Below are 20,630 nucleotides of genomic sequence, written 5' to 3'. Positions count from 1 at the left end.
GTCAGTACTCTGTGCAGGGGATAGTCAGTACTCTGTGCAGGGGACTGTCAGTACTCTGTGCCTGGTACTGTCAGTACTCTGTGCAGGGGAATGCCAGTGCTCAGCATCTAGCACAGCCAGACCCTGTCCTTAGCAGTGCCAGTGCTAAGCCTATGAGAGTTCCTGACCTCTTGGGGCTTACTTGCTAGTGGCAGGAGCAAGTTAGATATTGTTGGTTTTTTTTTATAAATTTATTTATTTACTATGTTTACAATGTTCTACCTCCATGCATGCCTACAGGCCAGAAGAGGGCACCAGACCTTATTACAGATGGTTGTGAGCCACCATGTGGTTGCTGGGAATTGAACTCAGGACCTTTGGAAGAGCAGGCGATGTTCTTAACCGCTGAGCCATCTCTCCAGCCCCCCAAGTTAGATATTGTTATATGCCCTCTAATATATTGGTGAAACAGAGAAAACGAGCTGAATAAGTCCACGGAGCCCTCTCACTGTGGTTACAGAGCCTGGCCTTTGTGAACTGGAGCACGGGTGAGAAGCGTTCGTTCCGGAGAGGGTGGGGTGTTTGGGGAATGACGGGCTGGCAGTGCCAAGGCCCTGAAGGTGGAAGCACAGTTGTCACAGTCAACCACAGGAGACCGCAGGGCTCTGCCTGGGCAGAAGTGATGGGAAGTGAGAGGCGCTGAGGCTGTGAGGTTCGGCTCTGAAGGCCAGCGGGTCCGGGTGTCACAGAGTCACTGCAGAGCTTGGAGCCAAGGAGATTAGGGTCTGCTTAGGCAGAACTTACAAGATACCTGCACTGCTAGGGACTTGTCGTCTGTACTTGCCTGGCATGCGTATGGTGGAGGGGGGGAGTGTTCATATGTATACAGTTGCATATCCACGTGTGTGTGTATGGAGGCCAGAGGTGACGTTCGTGTGCTCAAGTTCTGTGTAATTCACCAGGCATGATGTCTGTCTCATTAGACTCCAATCACGGCCAGTATCGTCTGGGGCATGGACTTTGAAAGGGGAAAATGTGCTTAGCATGGGTGATGTCGTCTCACTAGCTGGGCCTCAGCAGGGCCAACTCTATGGAGGAAGCTGCTTCTAAATAAAGGTGATACAGGTTCCGCGAAGACCCGCTGGCCAAGCCCTGCCTTGCCCAGCTGACTGCGTAACCAATGCTTTCCTTTGCTGTGGGGCCACATCAGCACTCCTCAGGAGATGCTGGGCATACAATTTCTTCTACTGCTGTCTGTGACAAGAGCATCTCAGGTTTCAGAGGCCAATAAGTGTCTCACCGGACAGGTCTTGCCAAGGGTGGGAAATCTCTGAATTTATTAATTAGGGCTCTCTGAGGCCAGTAAGAATTAAAAGTTGTTCATTATCTGTCTTTACCAGCAATTGGCTCTCTGGAGAACTAACGGGGAAAGCAGTTTGAGGTTTAGAGCCAGACAGCCCTCAGTGTGTGTCCTGCTCAACCAAGTGGCCCCAAATGGCCTCAGACAAGTCTCTGGCCTCCTTCCTGTCCTCTCCCACCCGTCTTCTGGGGCCTCAGAGGGGCTTCCAGTGAGCACCCAGCTGGTCACTGTCAGCCTTCCTGATCTTTAACACAAAACCAGCTTCTGACTATGCTTGCACCAGCCACCATGGCCACCATGCCCACCTTAGGGACTTGGCATTCCCACAGCAGAGCTGCTCTGAGCCCTGACCAGCCATGGTTCCACCCCTACCCCCAGCTTGCCTTGCTTAACTTGATTCTTGATCAGGTCTTTCTATGTCCTGTCTGATGCCGCAGGGAGATGCCGCAGGGAGACGCTCCAGGTCATGGTGGCTCCTTCCATGACACTAAATGACTGGGGTTAGGTGGTGGTATCAGATGGCCTTGCTTCAACACAGAGAACTGGATTGCTTATGGAATACCCACAAAGATAAGAGTAAGGGCATAGGCCACAGGTGGCCAGAGTCACCCACCAGGCCCTCCTGACGTGGAGGACTGGATTTAGTCACATGACGCCAGCAAAGACCCTGTCTGTGTGACTGACCTCAGGCTGTGATAATAATTCAGATCCCTCTGAGAGACTCCACACTGCCAATAATGTTCCTATCCGGGCAGCCTCAGGCTGCAGGTGCCTCAGGGTCCTTTGAGGCTGGTGTGGAACTGGCCCCGAAGAAAGAGAATTCCTTTCCTGTGGTTAGACATCTTAAGAACATATATTACAGAACCCAGTTCTGTTTACTCCTTGACAAGACAGCTAACTCCAAGTGGTTCCTCAAGGCCAAGGGTGAGAAGGGGAAGCAGTTACCAAAGGACATTCATCGTGGAGCTCTGACTAGGGCCACCATCACTGCACCTGTGCCCATCCCAAAGGCAGCCCCCGTGGGCCAAGTCTCTCCTCTAAGAAGAGAAGAAAGAAGATCTCAGTTTGGCACCTATAAAAAAGGCAAATAATTTGTTTATCACGCATGCATCCTCTGGAAGCAGAGCAGGTCCAGGTGTTCGCCTTTCCTTGCCCACAGCAGGAAGCTGGGTCTCTTGGGACTCTACCTCCGGGTTGAGTTGCTGCTCCTGGTGGAGAGAGAGCTTGGACCCTTTCACCGTCTGTTCTTCTGGGGAACCTGACTGGTTAACGCTAGAGTCAGACTGAAGCAGAGCCCTGGTACTAAGCAGGTTCTCTGCAGCCTCGCTTGAAATCTGCTTCCTTCACACCTTCCCATTTGAGAGCGAAGGTCAGGGAGGAGGCTGGAAGATGCTGAGCCAGACTCCAGGGTCAAAGGAAGCTTGGAAAGTCCCTGGCTTTCCCCGAGGGTAGGGTGATATCTGCTGAAATGAGTCCTGTGTGTTATTGCCTGGCCTTCTGCTCAGAGGAAGGAGGCATCTTCCCTCTCCCCCGCTCCTGTGTGTGCACCTTTCAGGTTTGCCACCCACTCACTTCATCGCCTCCCCTTCTAGCAGGCTCTTGGCTTGAAATTCCACCCTCCACACCAACCTTGGGGGCTGGACAGGTGAAGGCTTGCCCATGGTACTCAGGAACAACATCCATCGATGTGGTACTAGAAAAGGGGCACTCAGAAGCCAGCTCTGCTCCTGAGACTTTATAATGCAGCTACCCCCTTGTAGAGTGTAATCAAAGAGAAGCCCAGCCCACATCCATGATTAGGACCCCAGAACCTGAGCACATTCATTCAAACCCAAGATGTTTCTCTAGGAGGCTTGCTGTGGGCAGAACCCAGACAGGCAGAATAGTTTCCTTCTGAATCCTTGTACAAATATCTCTGCTCAATTATCACATCTCTTTCACTCTGAGAAAGTCCCGTTCTCCCTCATCTACCCTTGACAACACAGTGCAGAGTACCCTTGTGCACAGGAGCAGAGCCACAGCCATATCCTTAGCCAGAAAGAAAGGAAGGAAGGAAGGAAGGAAGGAAGGAAGGAAGGAAGGAAGGAGGGAGGGAGGGAGGGAGGGAGGGAGGGAGAAGAAAGAAAGGAAAGGAAAAGAAAAAATTAGGCAGGAGCTGGCCTACAAGGCCTCCTAATACTCAAGCAGCCAGAAAGAATGAGCATGGGATCATCACAACCTCCCACAGTCCCTCCCAGATAGACACCCCCACCCCAGTGGAAGAACAGGTGTCCCCAGGCCACCTTGCATGTAGGCCCTCACATTGCATCTTCCTGCACAAATGTGCCGAGCTCAGCTTCAGGCCTGGACTGAGGGAGAAGGCAGGTAGGGTAGCCCTTCCACTCTGTCTGCCGCTGGACAGGTGTTTGTGTGCACATGTGGATGTGTGTTTACACCACAGGGACAATCCTATCTTAGCTGTTAGTGCTCTCCAATTTTCCCAGCAGGATCGACCTCCAGTTCTCATAGATGTGTGTGTGTGTGTGTGTGTGTGTGTGTGTGTGTGTGTGTGTTCACTCACATACATGCATATACACGACAGAAACAAGCTTACAACCCTGTGTTTCTTTGGTGTTCCTCAAAGGGAAACAGGCTTATTTCTTACTGGCAAGCAAAGAACACCAGGTATTCCTGCCCAGCCAACTCTGATAGCAGACAGATTTCCTAAGCAGAGCTTAATCACTTAAATTCTCCCGATGATTTCCAGGCACCAGTGTTATTCTTTTTTAAAAATGCTGCAAGATCCCTGCGGCAGTAGGCAGCAGAAATGCTGTAAGTCCCAAATGGTGGCGGCGGGCCATGTGGTGGCAGGCAGCGGGCTCTGGGAGCAGTCAGTCCCAGGCAGAAATGGCTGCCAGTCCCAGAGTGGTGGCCTGAGCAGTGGTGGCGGGCCATGTGGCAGCAGGCAGTGGGCCCCAGGCAGAGACGGCTGCTGGTCCCTGAGCAATGGCTGGTTCCAGGCAGGGAGACACATGGTGGACGGGCAGAAGACAGAAACATGGATAGACACGACATACAGGGTGAGGTTGAATGTTTATTCAGGGGAATATGGAGGAGGAAGGGTGAAGGGGGGGACAGAGAGAGAGGGAGGGAGGGAGGGAGAGAGAGAGAGAGAAGAGGAGAAAGAGACAGAGAAGGGGGGAAGCAGAGAAGTGGGGAGAGAGGCAGAAGCGAAGTTACCTCTCCAAGAGGAAGATGGAAAAGAGAAAGAGCTCAAGCTGGAAGCTGAAGATCAGCCTGCCTCAGTGGATGGGGAGGGGAATGGGTGTGGCTTGTCTCTTAAAGGGACCAAAACCATAACATTCCCAGGTCTTCCTTATAATAAAAAGCACGCATGTCAAGGAAGCAGAAAAGGAAGGGCCCAAGATGGCGGCAGGCAGGTCAGAGGTAATGGGAGTGGGTGTGGCTTGTCCCTTAAAGTGACAGGAAAGCACAATAACCAGCACCTCCATTCTGTCTAGGGAAAAGCTTAGCCTGATTTCATTGACTTTTTTATCAGAATGTTGCAAAGTTCTCCTGGGTCTGCCAGTCATCTCGGGTGTGTGCAGTTTGGCTGACCACTCTGGGGTGTCAGTTACAGGAGATAGTATCTGGCACACAGAGAAACCTCACTCGGACCAGGGTTTTTCGTTCTGTGGCTGAGGCTGCAAGAGCAGGGCCATGGAGTAACAGTCTGAGGGGACAGTTTCTCCCTGGACCTTCATGTGAGCATCTGTACTGGACTCTTGCTTCTATTCGCTTTGCTTTGAAGCTGTCTTTCTTGGATTTAAAATCTACTTACCAGCCTCCCTCACCCTGCACTTTCCTGAGCATCCTGGTGCACAGAGGTTCCTAACCACCTACCTCACAGGTGGGGGGTGGTGCATGATGTTAGTGGTGTGGGCCTCACACATCATAGATCTCCCACAATGCTCAGTTAGCCTTCTCCCCCCTCTTTCTCTTACTGTAATATCTTTTGTGTTGACTAAATACATCACAAAACAAGCAGAAATTCTGGCACAGGCATATAGAGAATGTTCCAGCATCATCTCTAGTAGCCCAAAGATAAACTAACCCGACACCCATCAGCAATAGAAACAATAAACGTGTGGTGGTAAATTCACATGATAAACGTTCTGAGGAGCTTGCAGCTTCTGAGCAAGAAAGCACTGATGGGGCCGGAAAGATGGCTCAGCAGTTGGGAGCACTGGCTGCTCTTCCAAAGTTCCTGAGTTCAATTCCTAGCAACCACATGGTGGCTCACAACCATCTGTAATGAGATCTGGTGCCCTCTTCTGGCCTGAAGGCAGACATACAGGCTGAACACTGTATACATAATAAATAAATAAATAATTCTTTTTAAAAAAGAGAGAGCTCTGGTGTTAAAGAATACATGATTCCTTGCCTAGGAAGGACAATGGAAGCAAAGCACAGGTTACATTAGTGTCCTGGCTGCTTGTCTTAGCACACATCTGTTCTGTACACATCTGTTCACTTGTTCTGTCGTGACTTATGGACTTTACTGTGTTATTATACTCTGATGAAACACGTACTTTTCTTTTGCCACTTTCATGTGTATGTGTGTGTTGACAGAGGCTTCTGTCCCACCAGGTCCCACAGTTGTTCAGTACCAAAGAAACACACAGAAAGCTACATTAATTATAAATTGATTGGACTAGTAGCTCAGGCTTCTTATTAACTCTTATAACTTATATTGACCCATAATTATTGTCTGTGTTAGCCACATGGCTTGGTACCTTTTTTGGTGAGGCAGTCACATCTTGCTTGCTCTGAGTCTGGCTTCCTCTGTATCTGGGTAATGACTGCAGACTGAAACTTTCCTCTTCCCAGAATTCTCGATGCCCTGCCTCTACTTCCTGCCTGGTTGCCCCGCCTATACTTCCTGCCTGGCTACTGGCTAATTGGCATTTATTTAAAATACAAGTGACAGGGTACAAACCATTGTCCCACAGCATGTGTGTTGTTGGGTATATATGTATATGCACGCTTTGTGTGTGAAGGCGCATATGAGAACGCATGTGTACATGTATGCAAATGCATGGGAGACCTGAGGCTGGCTTCTGGAGTCCTCCACTGTTGGCTTTTCCACCTCATTCAAAAACTTAAGAGTTCATGAATATAGCTAGTTTTGCTGGCCAGCTTGCTCTGGAAATCCCCTATCCTGGCCTTCCAAGGCTGGATTTACAAGTAGGTTCATACACCTGTTGGCATTTATGTGGGCTCTGATCCTCACACTCTGGGCCTCATGGCAAGTGCTTTACTACTAAACCAGTTCCCCAACCCCAAGAAAGTTTAAGTCCAGCGGGAAAGAAAGGAAGTCCTTGGAGTTCATTTAATTATTAAACAACCAAGAAGGACGAGCAGTTGTCGATCCTTCAGCCACAGCAAAGAGAAGAAAAGTTGTCATGCTCTGGACAGAGGGCCCCAGAGGGGCGCAGGGGCAGCCACTCATTCATTTGCCCATTGGTAGAATAGGTTACCAACACATTGAGAAGCAGCCAGAGGAGTCCTGAGAGCAGATTTTATCACTCAGAGCAGCTTCGGCCTCTCCACTGCACAGTGCATGTGGCAGGGGTCCACTTCTCTTTCCTCCATGGCTTGACACTCATGGGTGAGTGAACCCCAGAATGCAGACGGTGCGGGAAACAGATGAGACCTTCCAGCCACGGGCAGACCGAGGCTGGAAGGGAGGCAGCAGCTAGAGTGCATGGTAGGGAAGGTGGCTAAAAAGCAGGAATGGCCCCTGGAGAGGTGCAGAGACAGTCTGTGTGAGGGTTCCCCCGCCGGACAGGACTGCCATCGGAAGGGTGGATGCTCACTTGACTTTATTCTGTAGACGTTTTCAAGCATACAACCCTTCGTTTCTTTGGTGTCTCTCAGAAGGAAGCAGGCGTGTCTCTTCCTGGCATGAAAGAACGCCCGGCACTCACACTCAGAGTATGTGATCCTGTGGACTTTGCCTTCCCCTCGTTGGTTCACCCCACTCTCTGAAGCATAACTTTGCTACCTTTGGGGGATGTGTGCCCCAGGACTTTACCCTGGTGTTGTCATGATAAGGCCCTATTATCTAATCATTTGACATGAGGCTTTCTCCAGATTGCTTAAACTTGGGGTTCTCAGGCCCATGGACAAATGCTTCATCCCTAGGAATGAATTATTGAATGAGTATTAAGCTTCAAAGTCACATTTGCCTGAGCTGAGTGTGGCTGTGGAGGGGCCCTCACGGGCTTCCTGGCAGATGGGGAGAGAAGATGAGCATCCATGAAAGATAAGAGGAGCAGACGGGAGCCACCTGGCATGTCTGCAGGAGGGCACTTGTTTTATGGATTAGGTTCTTGGCCTCAGTGTGGACCTGCCCCCCAGCTCACCTCCTGTCGATACTGATGAAAACGTTTTGCTGAGTGGCCTAGTCTGCTTTTCATGTCAAGGAGAAAAGTCAGTAAATGCCTTTTGGTTCCCATTTCTTGTTGACATGGAAAGGTCCTTTTGTCTTTTAAAGAACTAGAACCAAGGATATGAAGAATGTAAAATGGGGGCTGGGAAAATGGCTCAGTTTTTAAAGCATGAGAACCTGATTTTGAACCCCAGCACCCACTTTAAGAAACTAGGCAAAATGGCATGTGCCAGGGCAAGAAGATGGGGCCTGTAGGTTCCTAAGGCTTTTCTGTCTGGTCAGTCTTGCTGGATCAGTTCAGAGAGAGACCTTGTCTTAAAAACTAAAGCGGAGAACGGTGGAGAAAGATACCCAATACCTCTGGCCTCCACGCATGCGTACATGTGCCCCTACCCATGAACAAATACACAGAACAAAGAGTATGGGAGTGCGGTTGAGCTAACACTGTGGACTTTTCTGAAAACCTACTCGTTAGTTGTGGCTTCTTACAGAGTCATGTTGGGGCGCTGTCTGCTGGAACTATGCAAATGCGCGTTCCACACGGTGCTGTGCAGTATGGGAGTTTCAGGTCGCATACACCTGCTGAGCGCCAGGAGCACGGACGGTACAGCTGTGTCATATCCCAGAGCTGTAGAAACAAAGCAGCACAGGAGAGGGAGAATCTGGGGAATGTCAGCATTTATGTTCGGAGTCGCCTTTCAGGCCCAGGGACTCCGGCCAGGGCCATGGGCTTGTTACGATGTGCTGCCCTGAGCCACAGCCCATGAGGAAGGGCTGGCCATGGCCTTTCTCTGTTCCTGTGTAACCCCAGTGGCACATGAAGGTTATCATCATGATGTATGTCCTGGCCTCAGGACATGTTCTGTGACTTCTTGGGTCCTCAGGCAACCCCATGGGCTCCCCATGGATCCCAAACTCTCCCTGGGTAAGGTTAAAGAGTGTGAGAGCGGAAGGTACCTGTGACCCGGATATTACACAAGAGGTGGCTCTCAGAGCCCAGGACGCATAACTGAGAAGCTTCTAGTCTTTACCAGGAACTCAGATGACCTCCTGGAGCAGGTGGCCCTCAGTGTGAATCTCAGGCCTATCTTGACATCACGTGAATATTTATTAGACAGGTGTGGTGGCACACACCTTAAATCCCAGCACCCAGGCAGAGGTAGGTGGATCTCTGTGAGTTCAAGGCCAGTCTGGTCTATAGCGCAACTCCCAAGACAGTCAGGAAAACACACAGAAACCGTGCCTTGAAAAACTAGAACAAACAAAAATGCCCAATTCTAGGATGTCCACCCAGCTGCTGAGTCTGGATCTATGGGCAGGTACTAAATGCTGGCCCAGACTAAAGCTTGTGTCCCTGTGCCTGAGTCACCAGGGACACCTGTGTAAAGCTACCCTGGGACTCTGCAGGCCCATGCCAGCCTGGGCATGGCCTTTCTGTTTCACTCACTGGTCTAGTGCCCAGAGCAGAGCTTAGCTTACTAACACAGTGCTTGCCAGTCCTGAACTTACAGTCCTGAAGACTGGAGAGGGAGCTGCTGAGTCACCCCACACTCTGTGCAGGGGGAGAAGGCGCCAGTCGCAGTGACTTGGTCAGACTTGTTTGCTACTGGGGCTGAGGGATGAAAACCTCGTTTCTCAGAACTGCACTGCGAGCGTCCTGTAGGGCGATTTCATTCATCTTGTTTGAGGAAAGGCATGGCTGACCTAGACGTCTCCTGTGGAGGATTCTGGCTTCTGCCGTTTGGGACAAGGACTATGCCTCAAGCCACTGCCCTCCACCACCTCTGCCTTGTCTACCCCTGTCTCCCCCCAGTTTAGCTCAGTCCTAATCCTTCTTAAAGACCAGACTCCCCCAGCACCAGCCCCTCTCTCTGGCTCATGGTGGACGAGATACCAGCCTTCTTCTCTCACCTCGTGTTCACTTTTGTCTGAATACCTTTCTCTGTCTAAAGACTGTGATGTGGCAGGCTCATCCACTTCCTGGTGCCATGTCCTAATATCCTAACATGGTGCGTCCTTGGCCGCCTCCTTGGCTCCATTCCGTTATCCTAAGCATAGGAACTATGGGGCATTATGCTCCAGATACCTAACTGTACTTTGGGTGCCCGCTGCTACTGCCAATCTCATTGGTTCATTAACGACTGCCAAAGCTGAACACACCCAGCAGGGAGGATACCACTCTAGATTACAGGCCAGAGAAAGGGGTCCTGAGTCAAAGACTGGAGGTGTTCGAGGTGGGCCTGGGCCTGCAGAGAAGGCCTGATCTTGCTTCCCCAAAGCCCATCCTATCCCCTGCTCCAGGCCCCCAGAACATACACTTCAGCAGACCCACGTCATGGTGCTGCTGTTCCTGGGCCTGGCTGGGGAGCCTGCACCCTTCTCAACAGTGCAGAGGACCGTGGGAGCTATGCCTGCAGGCACTGTACCATGATCATAAGCTCAGCCCAGGAGTGACAATCCCCTAATGCTCAGTCAGCGACAGCTGCTTCCAGTCCGTCACAGTCTGCACGTTCAAGGGAATAAGGAAAAGAAACTAGGTGAACCAGGACAGAGGCTGCAAGTTCTAGGCAGCTGTGACAGGGTGGAAGAGAAGGCGTTTGTGGACCCCAGGGCCATTGTGGACATGCTGGACAACTCAAATAGGAAACCCAGGCCCTGTGGGTATTGAGCCATGAAGAGCTAGTATCATATAGACATAGTGGGACCTGCCTCCTGCCTCTATCAACCCCAGACTGCCTTGCCTGTGCCAGTCGCTCAGAGGATGTCAGTCATCCTCCAGAAGCAGTCCTCATGGTTTCCACCCGTCTCCAGGGAGGGCCTAGTTCTAAGATATGCAGAGATGGCCTCTTCCTCATCTAAGGACCAAGCCAACAACAGTAGCTTCTCCCTAGAACCACTTTGGGCGGTGAAGCTACTTTACTTGCCTTCTGGTGGAGGTGCCCCAGTGCAGAGGTCAGGTGTGTCTAGTCTGTGTCACTGACAGTCAGACAAAAGTCCTGACTGTAAGTAAGCAGCCTTAGCCAGTGAGAGAGAGTGAACTGGTTGCTGAAGTCCTTGAGAACAAAGGACTCTGCCTACTGCCAGTTCGCTCAAGCTCCTGGTGGCGTCCACCAAGGAAGCTCATAATACCCCATCAAATGCGCCCTGCTGAGGAAAGAGCTAGGAGGTGGCAGACATCGTGGTTTTGTTGTCCTATCAGAGGGTGCCGGTTTCAGCCGTGACTTGGAGGAACAGGTGACTTGTGCTTTAATTTACACAACACGGAATCACCAGACTGTGCCGAGTTGTGGGCTCCATGCCCAGAGACACACCCCCCTCTGCCTGTTATGTCACCATCGCAGCCCCACCTGGTGTCATGTAAATGTCACATTACCCTTGGCAGGGCTTCTCAAATAGCACCTCGGGAACTTGGCTGTGGAAGGACAAGAAAATCTGACATTGCCCTGGGCCTGCTAACTATACCGAGTTCTCTGACCATGGCTGGGCACCTACATACTCAGACCCCTGGAGGACAGGACCAGCATTCGCACCGGCAAAGACAACTTCTGGCCAAGAGGGACAGGGTCACCCCAGCAAAGCATCCGGGAGCTTTGTGCCGGGCCTTTGGCATGAGGCCATGGAAATAAGGGGTAGAGACCTGGTGCGACTGGGCAGGCAGGGTCAGAGGTGAGTTTGAAGAAGCTCTCTGAGTAGCTGTGTGTTAATCAACCTGAAGCAGAGAGGGGATTTCGACACATGGCGAGACAGCATGAGAAAACCTGACACACTAAGCAAAGTAAGCCAGTCATGAGAAAACCAAAGGAGTGTAACACTTGCGCTTGGGAAGATGAAAGACTTAGGGGATGGACAGCCACGCAGTGTGAGTGACACACCCCTGCACTGCACACTCTGAGATGATAAGTTGTACACCATATGAATGCATTAGATATATTTTACTTTGAAATTACATGTGTATATGCATGTGTGTGTAGTTTAAAATGGCAAATTATACATTGGATGAATGTTTTCGATGTATTTTATTTTTAATTTTGTGCATATGTGTATGTACATGAGACTGGCACCCATGCATCACTAAGGCCAGGGGTCAGTACTCACAATCCCTTTCTTTCTGGGAAGAAGGAGAACAGCTGAGTGCTCAGAATGGCTCTGAGCAGACGTTGCCTGGACACCTTCCCAGCCTCCCTAGCCATCACGCTGGCACCTCAGAGCCCAAGGGCTTGGCAGGCTGTGTCAGATGATGTGTCAAGTCAACAGAGCCCCAGGAGAGCCCTGCTCAGAGTCCCGTGGCAGCTGGCTGTGGCCAGCCTCCTGGAAGGGAATACCCAGCCTGGCCACCAGCCATTGCCCAGCGAGAGAACACCGCAGGGGAGCTAGGCAAGAGGACATTAAGCACAAACTCCATGGTGCCAGCCCTAGCTTTCTCCTGCCTTTTGAGCATGGCCCTTAAACCAAGAAAGGCTTTAAGTACTGTGGTCTAGAGCCCATGTCCCCACGTACAAGTGTGTTCTAGTTTTCCCAGATTCCTGCACATTTGGAAAACTAGGGCATGCCTCAGTAGGGACAGTAGCTCAAAGCCCACCTGGAACCATCTACCACCATCTCACCTGCTCTGAGCCCAGACCCTGGATGATGAGGAGACCCAAAGCTACCTTTCCGGAAGAGGTTCAAAATAGAGCCCTCAGGAGATAGTTCAGGGAACTGGAGAGATGGCTCAACAGAAGACCCAAATTTGGTTTCCAGCACCCAAATGACAGCTCACAGCTGTCCATAACTCCAGTTCCAGGGGACTTGCTATTATCCTCTGGCCTCCACTGGCTCTGCACTCATGTGGTACACAAACACATATGCATGTAACACACTAGTATAAAATTTAAAAACAACTGGATAGGCAGAGATAATTTGGGAAGCCACACAGCTAGAGGCTTCTGTGGTCTGCAGTGGGGAGGAGCCACCATCATTGGTTCTGAATAGAGACACACAACTGAATGACAGAAAGTGCAGAAGCAGCACAAAGTGTGTTGACAGATGTTTCTGTCCTGCCAGGTCCCATAGCTGTTCAGACCCAAAGAAATACACAGAGGTCTACGTTCATTATAAACTGGTTGGCCTATTAGCTCAGGCTTCCTATTAACTCTTATAACTTGTATTAGCCCATAATTCTTGTCTGTGTTAGCCACATGGCTTGGTACCTTTTATCAGCAAAGCAGTCACATCTTACTTCCTCTATGTCTGGATGATGACTGCAGACAGAGCTTTCCACTTCCCAGAATTCTCCTGTTCTGGTTGCCCCACCTCTACTTCCTGCCTAGCTACTAGCCAATTAGTGTTTTATTAAACCAATACAACAAACAAATCTTTATAGGGTAAAAGATCACAGCACTTCCCCTTTTTTTTCCAAAGCAAAATCTCTGAATCTAATCTCCTTTGTTTAGCTTTTTTCCTGACTATTAGTCATAATAACTTGTAACCAAAACGCTAAACAAAGACAAACATCCATAAACCATTTTTGGGGAATGTGAGCATAGTTTTCTAGGAAAAATATGTGACGCTTCATGAATTTGCGTGTTGTCCTTACGCAGAGGCCATGCTAATCTTCTCTGCATAATTCCAGTTTCAGTGTATGTGCTGCTTCCCACAGCAAAGGTGTAATTTGTGGCTTTAAAGGCATGCTTTAGGAGCTTCTGGTGGCAGTTCCCAGACAGCTATCACTCTGGCTTTCTGTCAACTCCTGCCCTACTCTCCTGGAAAGGGGCTGTTAGTGTTCAAACAGCTCCTGTGGTTTGAACAGTAGGTCTGTACCTGGGGGCATTGTTTGGAAAGATTTGGGAATCTTTAGGATACAGAGCATGGCTGGTTGACATGATCAACTTGAGGGTAGCCTTCAGGTCTGTACCCCAACCCAAGTGTTCTGCTTCAAAATTGACCAAAAATATGAACAAGTCATACCATAAGCTTTACTACCATGGACAGTGCCCCAGGCATGGTACCTTCCTGCCATGATAGGCTAATATCCCCTGAAACTGAGCCAGAAATAAGCCTCTCCTTTCTGACTCTGCTCCCATCAGGGATGTTGTCACAGCTATGCGAAGATTAACAAACAAGATCTACTGAGGTTTCAGGTTTTGTTACTCAGGCTTGCAGAGTGGGCACAGCTCCTGCTAGCAACTGGCACAGTGGGAGTCACATATCTGGTAGGAAAGGACCCATGGGCATGTTTGGTGACTCCTTGGCACATGCATTCTAGAAACCAAACTTTAGGGTTGGAAATACCCTGATGTTACATCAGAAGCAGAATGAGCAAGGAATGTGTGTGCTGGGGTTCATGTGCGACTCCTTACAGTTCCGAGGGTCCAAGGACTCAGTAGATTAAGAACCACTTCTTGGAGCTGGGGGATGCCTCAGCTGATAGAATGATTGCCCGGCCTACACAATCCTGGGTGCAATTCCTATCACTGCATAAAACCACATGTAGTGGTTCATGGTTGTCATCCCAACACTGGGGAGGTGGAGGCAAAAGAATCAATCCAAAAACATCTTTGTGTACATAGAGGCTATCCTGGGCTACATGAGTCTCTCTCTCTCTCTCTCTCTCTCTCTCTCTCTCTCTCTCTCTCTCTCTCACACACACACACACACACACACACACACACACACACACACTAAATGAAAGAGGAAGGAAAGATTTCTTTACCAGTTCCTAAGGAGTCGTCCCAGCAACTAAAACTATGACCATATGGCCGATTCCAAACTAGGAATTGCCAAAAAGGCTAGAGATGGAGCACCCTCCTCAGTGCAGTGAGGGAGCACTACCATGGAGTTTCCCACTCAGTCAGGGACTATCTGGAAAGTCCACATTCGGAGGCCTGGTGGCCACTTGACCTTCCTTGATCTTAGTTCCAAGTTCGCCCACAGCACAGCCCTGTTGCTTTGTGCCTTGGAGATGCCTGGCTGCACTAAGCAGCCAGCTCTGCTGTGGCCACTGCCCACCGAATTCTGTAAACAAATGCCTCAGGGAAATCAAGGTTACAGTGACTTCTCTGGTCCCAGATAGGCATCCAGTCTCCCTCTAAGAACACATCTGAAGGAGATCCGTGTCACACGTTTGTGATTCCAAGAGTGACCACAATAGGCCCAGCCAGAGCCACAGCCTGGCACAAAGACTCCCACAGCCTTGCCCAGAGCATGCTTCCGCAGGCATCTGCCCAACAACTGCCTGGCTCGGCTTGGATTGCTGCCACCCTTGGTAGTAACCCTTATTATTAGGATACGGGTACAAAATTACTTATGGTGCCCTCTGCACTTAGCCTTTAAATTTTTTCCCTGGTCTTTGCACATGTATATAATTTAATATAGCCTGTGTCTTCTTGTAAACATTTGCTGGTCCCTGGAATAGGAGGCAGCTTGTTCATTTCCCAGCCACACAGACTCCCAAAAATAATCACAGAGAAACTATATTATTTAAATCATTGCTTGGCCTGTTAGCTCTAGTTTCTTATTGGCTAGCTCTTACATCCTAAACTAACCCATCTCCATTAATCTGTGTATCGCCATGCAGCTGGTTCCTCATGTCTGTCTCTGGCTGAGGCTACACGGCATCTCCCTGACTCTGCCTTCTTTCTCCCAGCATTCAGTTTAGTTTCCCCACCTAGCTCTACCCTGCCCTATCACAGGCCAAGGCAGCTTCTTTATTCATTAACCAATAAAAAGCAACACATATACAGAAGGACTTCCCACACCAAGTCCCTATAAATGTATCATTCTCTGGAGAACCTCCGTCCTTTTACTGTTTGGACTGACAGTGGTTGTGACATCTGTATGTGAAAGCTCTTCTGGCACAGGAGAGCTGCACCTAAGCGGTCATGGGACTGGCCTGGGCTCTGGGCTGAAGCTTCACCTCTCAGAGCCTGGGTCTCCTCCATCCAAAAGGAGATGATGGGAATGGGCTGGCAGGATGCTCAGTGGGTGAAGGCACAGCAAGCCTAACCTAATGACCTGAGTTCGATCCCTGGGACTAGACGTGTGTGGTGGATAAGCAGTTCCTGAAGTTATTCTCTGACCTTCACACAAGCACTGTGGCATACATTAACATGTGTACACACACAAGTAAATGTGATTACTGTTTAAGTAGATGAAAAGAATAAGCTTGGAAAATAGCTCAGTTGGTAAAGTTAGTTCAGTTCCCAAATTCCACATTAAAAAAAAAAAGCCAGATGTACTAGTTCCTGTTTATAATTTTAGTGCAGGAGAAAGGGAGACATGGGCAGATCCCTGAAGTTATCTGCCATCCAACCTGACCTAATGGAACCCCAGGTCACTGAGAGAGCCTGTCTCAAAAAAAAAAAGTTCATAGCCCTTGAACAATGACAATTGAGGGTATTCTCAGGTCTTCATGTGCACACATGTACATGTACACACCATGCATGTAAATATTACATGCATGCACATATGCAGTACACCAAATAAATAAAGCAAGTGTTGGGGCAAGTGTGCTGTCCAGGCATTGCTGATTCTAACCCACCTTGGTTCTCTTGGGACTATCCATATTTTGTCACACACACACCCCCAAATGACACCTGTCCCCTTTGTGATTCCACAGATAACTCATTATCAAAGAGGACCATGAATCACTGTGCCAGGATGTTCTGATATCTCCAGCATCCTATAACATCCCTGAGAAAGTCACACATGGACCTAAAGAGCAAAAAACATCAGACAAAACCTAGGCGTTCTTTTGCCACTGGGCTTCTTGGAGTTTGAAACATACCCGCAACCTTTGAGCCTCTGGGTCTGGAAGGAAGGCTTTCTGAACAGAGCTGGTCTTACCTACCATGGGCCTTCACTTTGGAGGAGATGCTACCCTGAAGTGCCCCACCTAAGCCTGCTCATCAGTGTTCAGCATCTTCCATTCCCATCTAGAGCACGTTGAGGGTTGTGTTCTGTGTCATCTTTGTCACACTTTTGTCTTTACATTAAAATGTAAACACTCCCAGGGAGAACGATGAAGCAACGAGTAGCAGTTATGCACACAGGGTCCTTGTCAGAGGGGACCCAGATCCAAGCCATGGTCCTTGTTCTTCATAGTGTTGGGATTTGATTAGCCAAGGGAAGCAGGGACTTCAGTGAAGTAGATACAAGAGATGGCCTGTGTCTTACCATGTGGTCCCAACTGCGGGGCTTGGATTCTCACAAGGAGAAGAAGGTCGACAAGAATCATCAAGGGAGAAAAGGGACAGAATCAGGATAGAGCACTGGTCCTGATGTGAGGTCCAAGGATCCTTGCAGTCACTAAGAGTCATTCTCAGACGCTGATAGTTTCTCTATTCTGCCTCTCTGAGGCGATTATATAGTGTGTGTGTGTGTGTGTGTGTGTGTGTGTGTGTGTGTGTGTGTTTGTGTGTTTATTACATTGAGAACACATATAATATACAATGGTATATATTAATAACATGTTATATGTTTTATATTACTAGTAATATATGTATTTCATCCAAGACCACATATCGAATAGGCTGAATGAAAAAGCAGTTACATAAATCTAACATTTTCTCTTGACCCATGTATTAAAGACATTTATAATACCTAAAAATATATAGAACTCCTTTCCCTTTTTGTTTTATTTTAAATATATGTTAGTGAGAAATTAATATCAGTTGTTTATATGGTCATAAGTATCTCTATTCATTATATTAGAAACTAAAACCAAGGGGCTGTAAAAATACTGATTCATTTACAAATGGCAAAACATAATTTTAAACAGCGTATTTGTAGAGAGTGTAAAGGGTTCCAAAGTCTTGCCTGACACAGTGGCAGCAGGCACAGGCTCCTCCCAGAGTCTGGAGCCAGGGATGAGGACAGGTGGAAGGGACCGTGACCACTCCCACCAAGGCAGGTGATGGCGAAGTGGCCTAGAAAAGTGACCTAGCGACTCAAATTGTAGGTCAAAGAGAATAAAATGACAGAACTAACTTGTGGGAAAACATCATGTGGAAAATACCACTGGGGAAAGAGGGTCTGCTAGCCCAAAAGTCACCTTGACATAGTACTTACCCAGGAACAAACGTAAGGAAGCAAACGTAAGCACAGAACTGGGCTTGGTTTTTCGTGTTTGGTTGTTTGGGGATTGGCCGGTTGGTTGGTCTTGGAGACACAGCCTCACGTACGTCAGTCTGGCCTCAAGCTTGGTTTGATAGTGGAAGATAACCTTGAACTTCTGGCCCTCTTGCCTCCTTCTCTCAAGTGCTAAGATCACGGGCGTGTACCACCATGCCCGGTTTATTTGGTTCTGGGGATAAAACCAGTACCTCGTTTAAAACAGCAACAGAAGCCAGACCAAGTTGCAAAGGCTTATAATCCTGTTACCCCAAAAGTTAAGGTAGGAGGAGGGCAAGTTCAGCTTCAGCCTGGACCACAGTTCAAGGCCAACCTTGGATAAATTAGTGAGACCCTGTCTCAAAATAAAAACTAAAAAGAGGGCTGAGAATATGGCTCAGTGGTAGAGTGCTTGCCTTGCATGCGCAAGACCATAGGTTCAAATCCCAGTACTACAAATGAATTAATTAAAAGTCAGAGCAGAGCCCTCCCAGAGGGAAGACATGCTAAGCAAACAGTCCCTGGGCAGCTGCTTCTGCAGCTTCCATACTCCAGTGTCATAAACACCAACTGTGACTCCTATAGGGTCTAGTGGTCTGTGTCCCTTTTGACAGTGCATGGCTCTCCAGCCACAAGGATTTTTGTCCCTCCCTGTTCGTGCCTTTTTTTGTCCAGCACCATCCCTATGCCGCTGCTCTTCTTACGACCCCCAAACTAAGAACCCTAATCAGGCCCTCGTCACTGTGACAGGCAGTTTGTACCTCAGAAAGCCACACTGCCATTCCCCACCCCACCATAAACAGTTGTTATTCCCCTGGCTTATTAGATTTGCAGTCAACAAAGTGAAGTCTGTCCCCTCTCTGTCTCCCATGTATGAAAAGGCCAATGCTGTCTCATGGCTCCAGCTTGGTCTGTTCGCACAACATGGATCCAAGCACATGCATACCTCTGCAGCACTCGGCTTATTTGTATCTGGTCATATGAGGTGGGCATGCTTTGGGGCCCATGGTGAGTTAGGGGTAAATCCAGGCCCAGAGCTCGGAGCTTCTAAAGCCCAGGCCTCTGCTTCAGCCTTGCCCAGGAATCGTAAGGGCAGGGCTCTCCTCTCCGCTGGCATCTCTGTCCTGCCTTCTCCTCCCACTTCTAGGCCGCAGCTCCCACTGCCAGCATGGCCAGCCAGGCCCTGTGAAGTCACCGGCTCATGGCTCCCCGGTGTCTGGAGACACTTGTCTGGCATTCTGTCTGGCTGCCAGGGTCCATTTCAGTTCACTCACTGGGCTTATTCATGGGCTCTGCGGCAGCCAGGGGGGTAAAAATCAAAGCCATTGTTCACCCTCAGAGCTGACAGCAGCCCTCAGCAAGCCCCTTCAGAAGCCGAGGAGGGCTGCTTCTCAGAAGAAACCTAATGAGGGAACCATCTGGCTTCCTTCTTGGGTTGCCATGCGCATCCCCACCTCGTATGAAAGTCACCTGCACTGGAGACCATCCATGCTGCTCTCTAGGTCGGAGACCCCATCCTCAGATGTTAGAGTGGACCTGCCCCCTCTGGCTGCAGGTTAGCTGCCCCTCTCTGCGTCCTTCTTCCCTCCGGGGACACATGCATTTAGCACAGGGGTATTTGAAGGTGTTTGATCTGCTGTTGGTTTTGCCCTTGTCCCATTTCCCCCACCACACCTGAACTGGGCCTCTGGCTTCCTCATCCTCCTGCACCAAGCTGGGCCCCAGAGGCTGCCTGGGAGCTACTGATGTGTAGAACAGGCACCTGGCTCTTGTAGATAGCCAAGTTGTAGTCTGTCTAGTGAGAAAGTACTAATGAGTCTATGTAAACACATCTCAGGAAAGCTATGAATGGAGCCCAACATGGTCATAAACTCACTTAAAACATTATGAGATTCTTTTATGATTTTTCTTTTGTAACTTGATTGTGTGGTGATTGAGCATAAACTTCATAAACGACAGCAGGCGTCACAACATCAAAAGGCTGGACGTGCCGCCCTTTTGGGTTGTAAATGAATGGAGAGGTGGTGCTGTTCTTCTTGCCCCTTGATTTACTAATGGGGACACAAAATTCAAACAGAAAATCACTCAGGAATGTCCTCACCAGCCCTATGGCCTTTTCTAAATAATGACTGAGAAGTCAGAACCCACGTGGTGACAATTGATCTTTGTCCCTGCCAGTTTGGCGAGAAAGCTGCCTGGCCAAGGCCACCCAGTGTGAGGAGCACTCAGAGTCCCAGGCCCAGCCCCTCCTCTGCACACCCTTCACCCTTCTTAGCGCCTCTTCCTGCCTTTCCGTGAGCCAGGTATCTCCAGACTCTCTTTCCCGTTGACCTGTGAAACCCTTTCCAGAGAAAGAGTTCACATGGCTGAAACAGAATTTTACATGATTTTACATCTTTGGTCCTGTCCCTTGATGGCATCTCAATTTCTTTATGGTAAAGGAGTTTGGGAACTGGAGTCAGTACATATGAACTCCACTATTAACTTGACAAATGGAAGTGGATAAGTAACCAAATGTTCTTCAGCTATAGGGTAGGTGGCTGAGAAGCAGACGACCCAGGATGTGTGGCAGGCAGGAAGTGCTGCAGGGTGCTGGAAGACATTTCACCCGCCAGGGGGAAGAGGGGGACATGCTTTTTTGATTCTAGGAAGATCCTCCCCGTACCCCTAAGCTAATCACAGGTTCTCCACATATGTGAACCTTGCCCTGCATCTGGCATTTCACCTATTCCTTTGTCTGACACAGTGCCCTTCCCCTTCTTTTTTTTT

At 49.3% G+C, this 20,630-nt stretch overlaps 1 protein-coding gene and 1 non-coding gene across 10 annotated transcripts in view; one reads left to right on the top strand and one right to left on the bottom strand.

Moving 5' to 3' along the window:
• The window catches only part of Prkag2 (protein kinase AMP-activated non-catalytic subunit gamma 2), a 269,363-nt gene that overhangs the window by 143,985 nt on the left and 104,748 nt on the right, over window positions 1-20,630 (top strand). The window lies entirely within an intron of this gene.
• On the bottom strand, window positions 13,307-13,413 carry LOC113458393. The gene has a single exon (XR_003378783.1). It is a non-coding gene; the product is annotated as a U6 spliceosomal RNA (small nuclear RNA).

The sequence above is a fragment of the Microtus ochrogaster genome, unplaced genomic scaffold (assembly GCF_000317375.1).
Source record: "Microtus ochrogaster isolate Prairie Vole_2 unplaced genomic scaffold, MicOch1.0 UNK18, whole genome shotgun sequence".
In the NCBI taxonomy this organism is placed as follows: domain Eukaryota; kingdom Metazoa; phylum Chordata; class Mammalia; order Rodentia; family Cricetidae; genus Microtus; species Microtus ochrogaster.
This window is presented reverse-complemented; position numbering and strand designations above follow the sequence as displayed.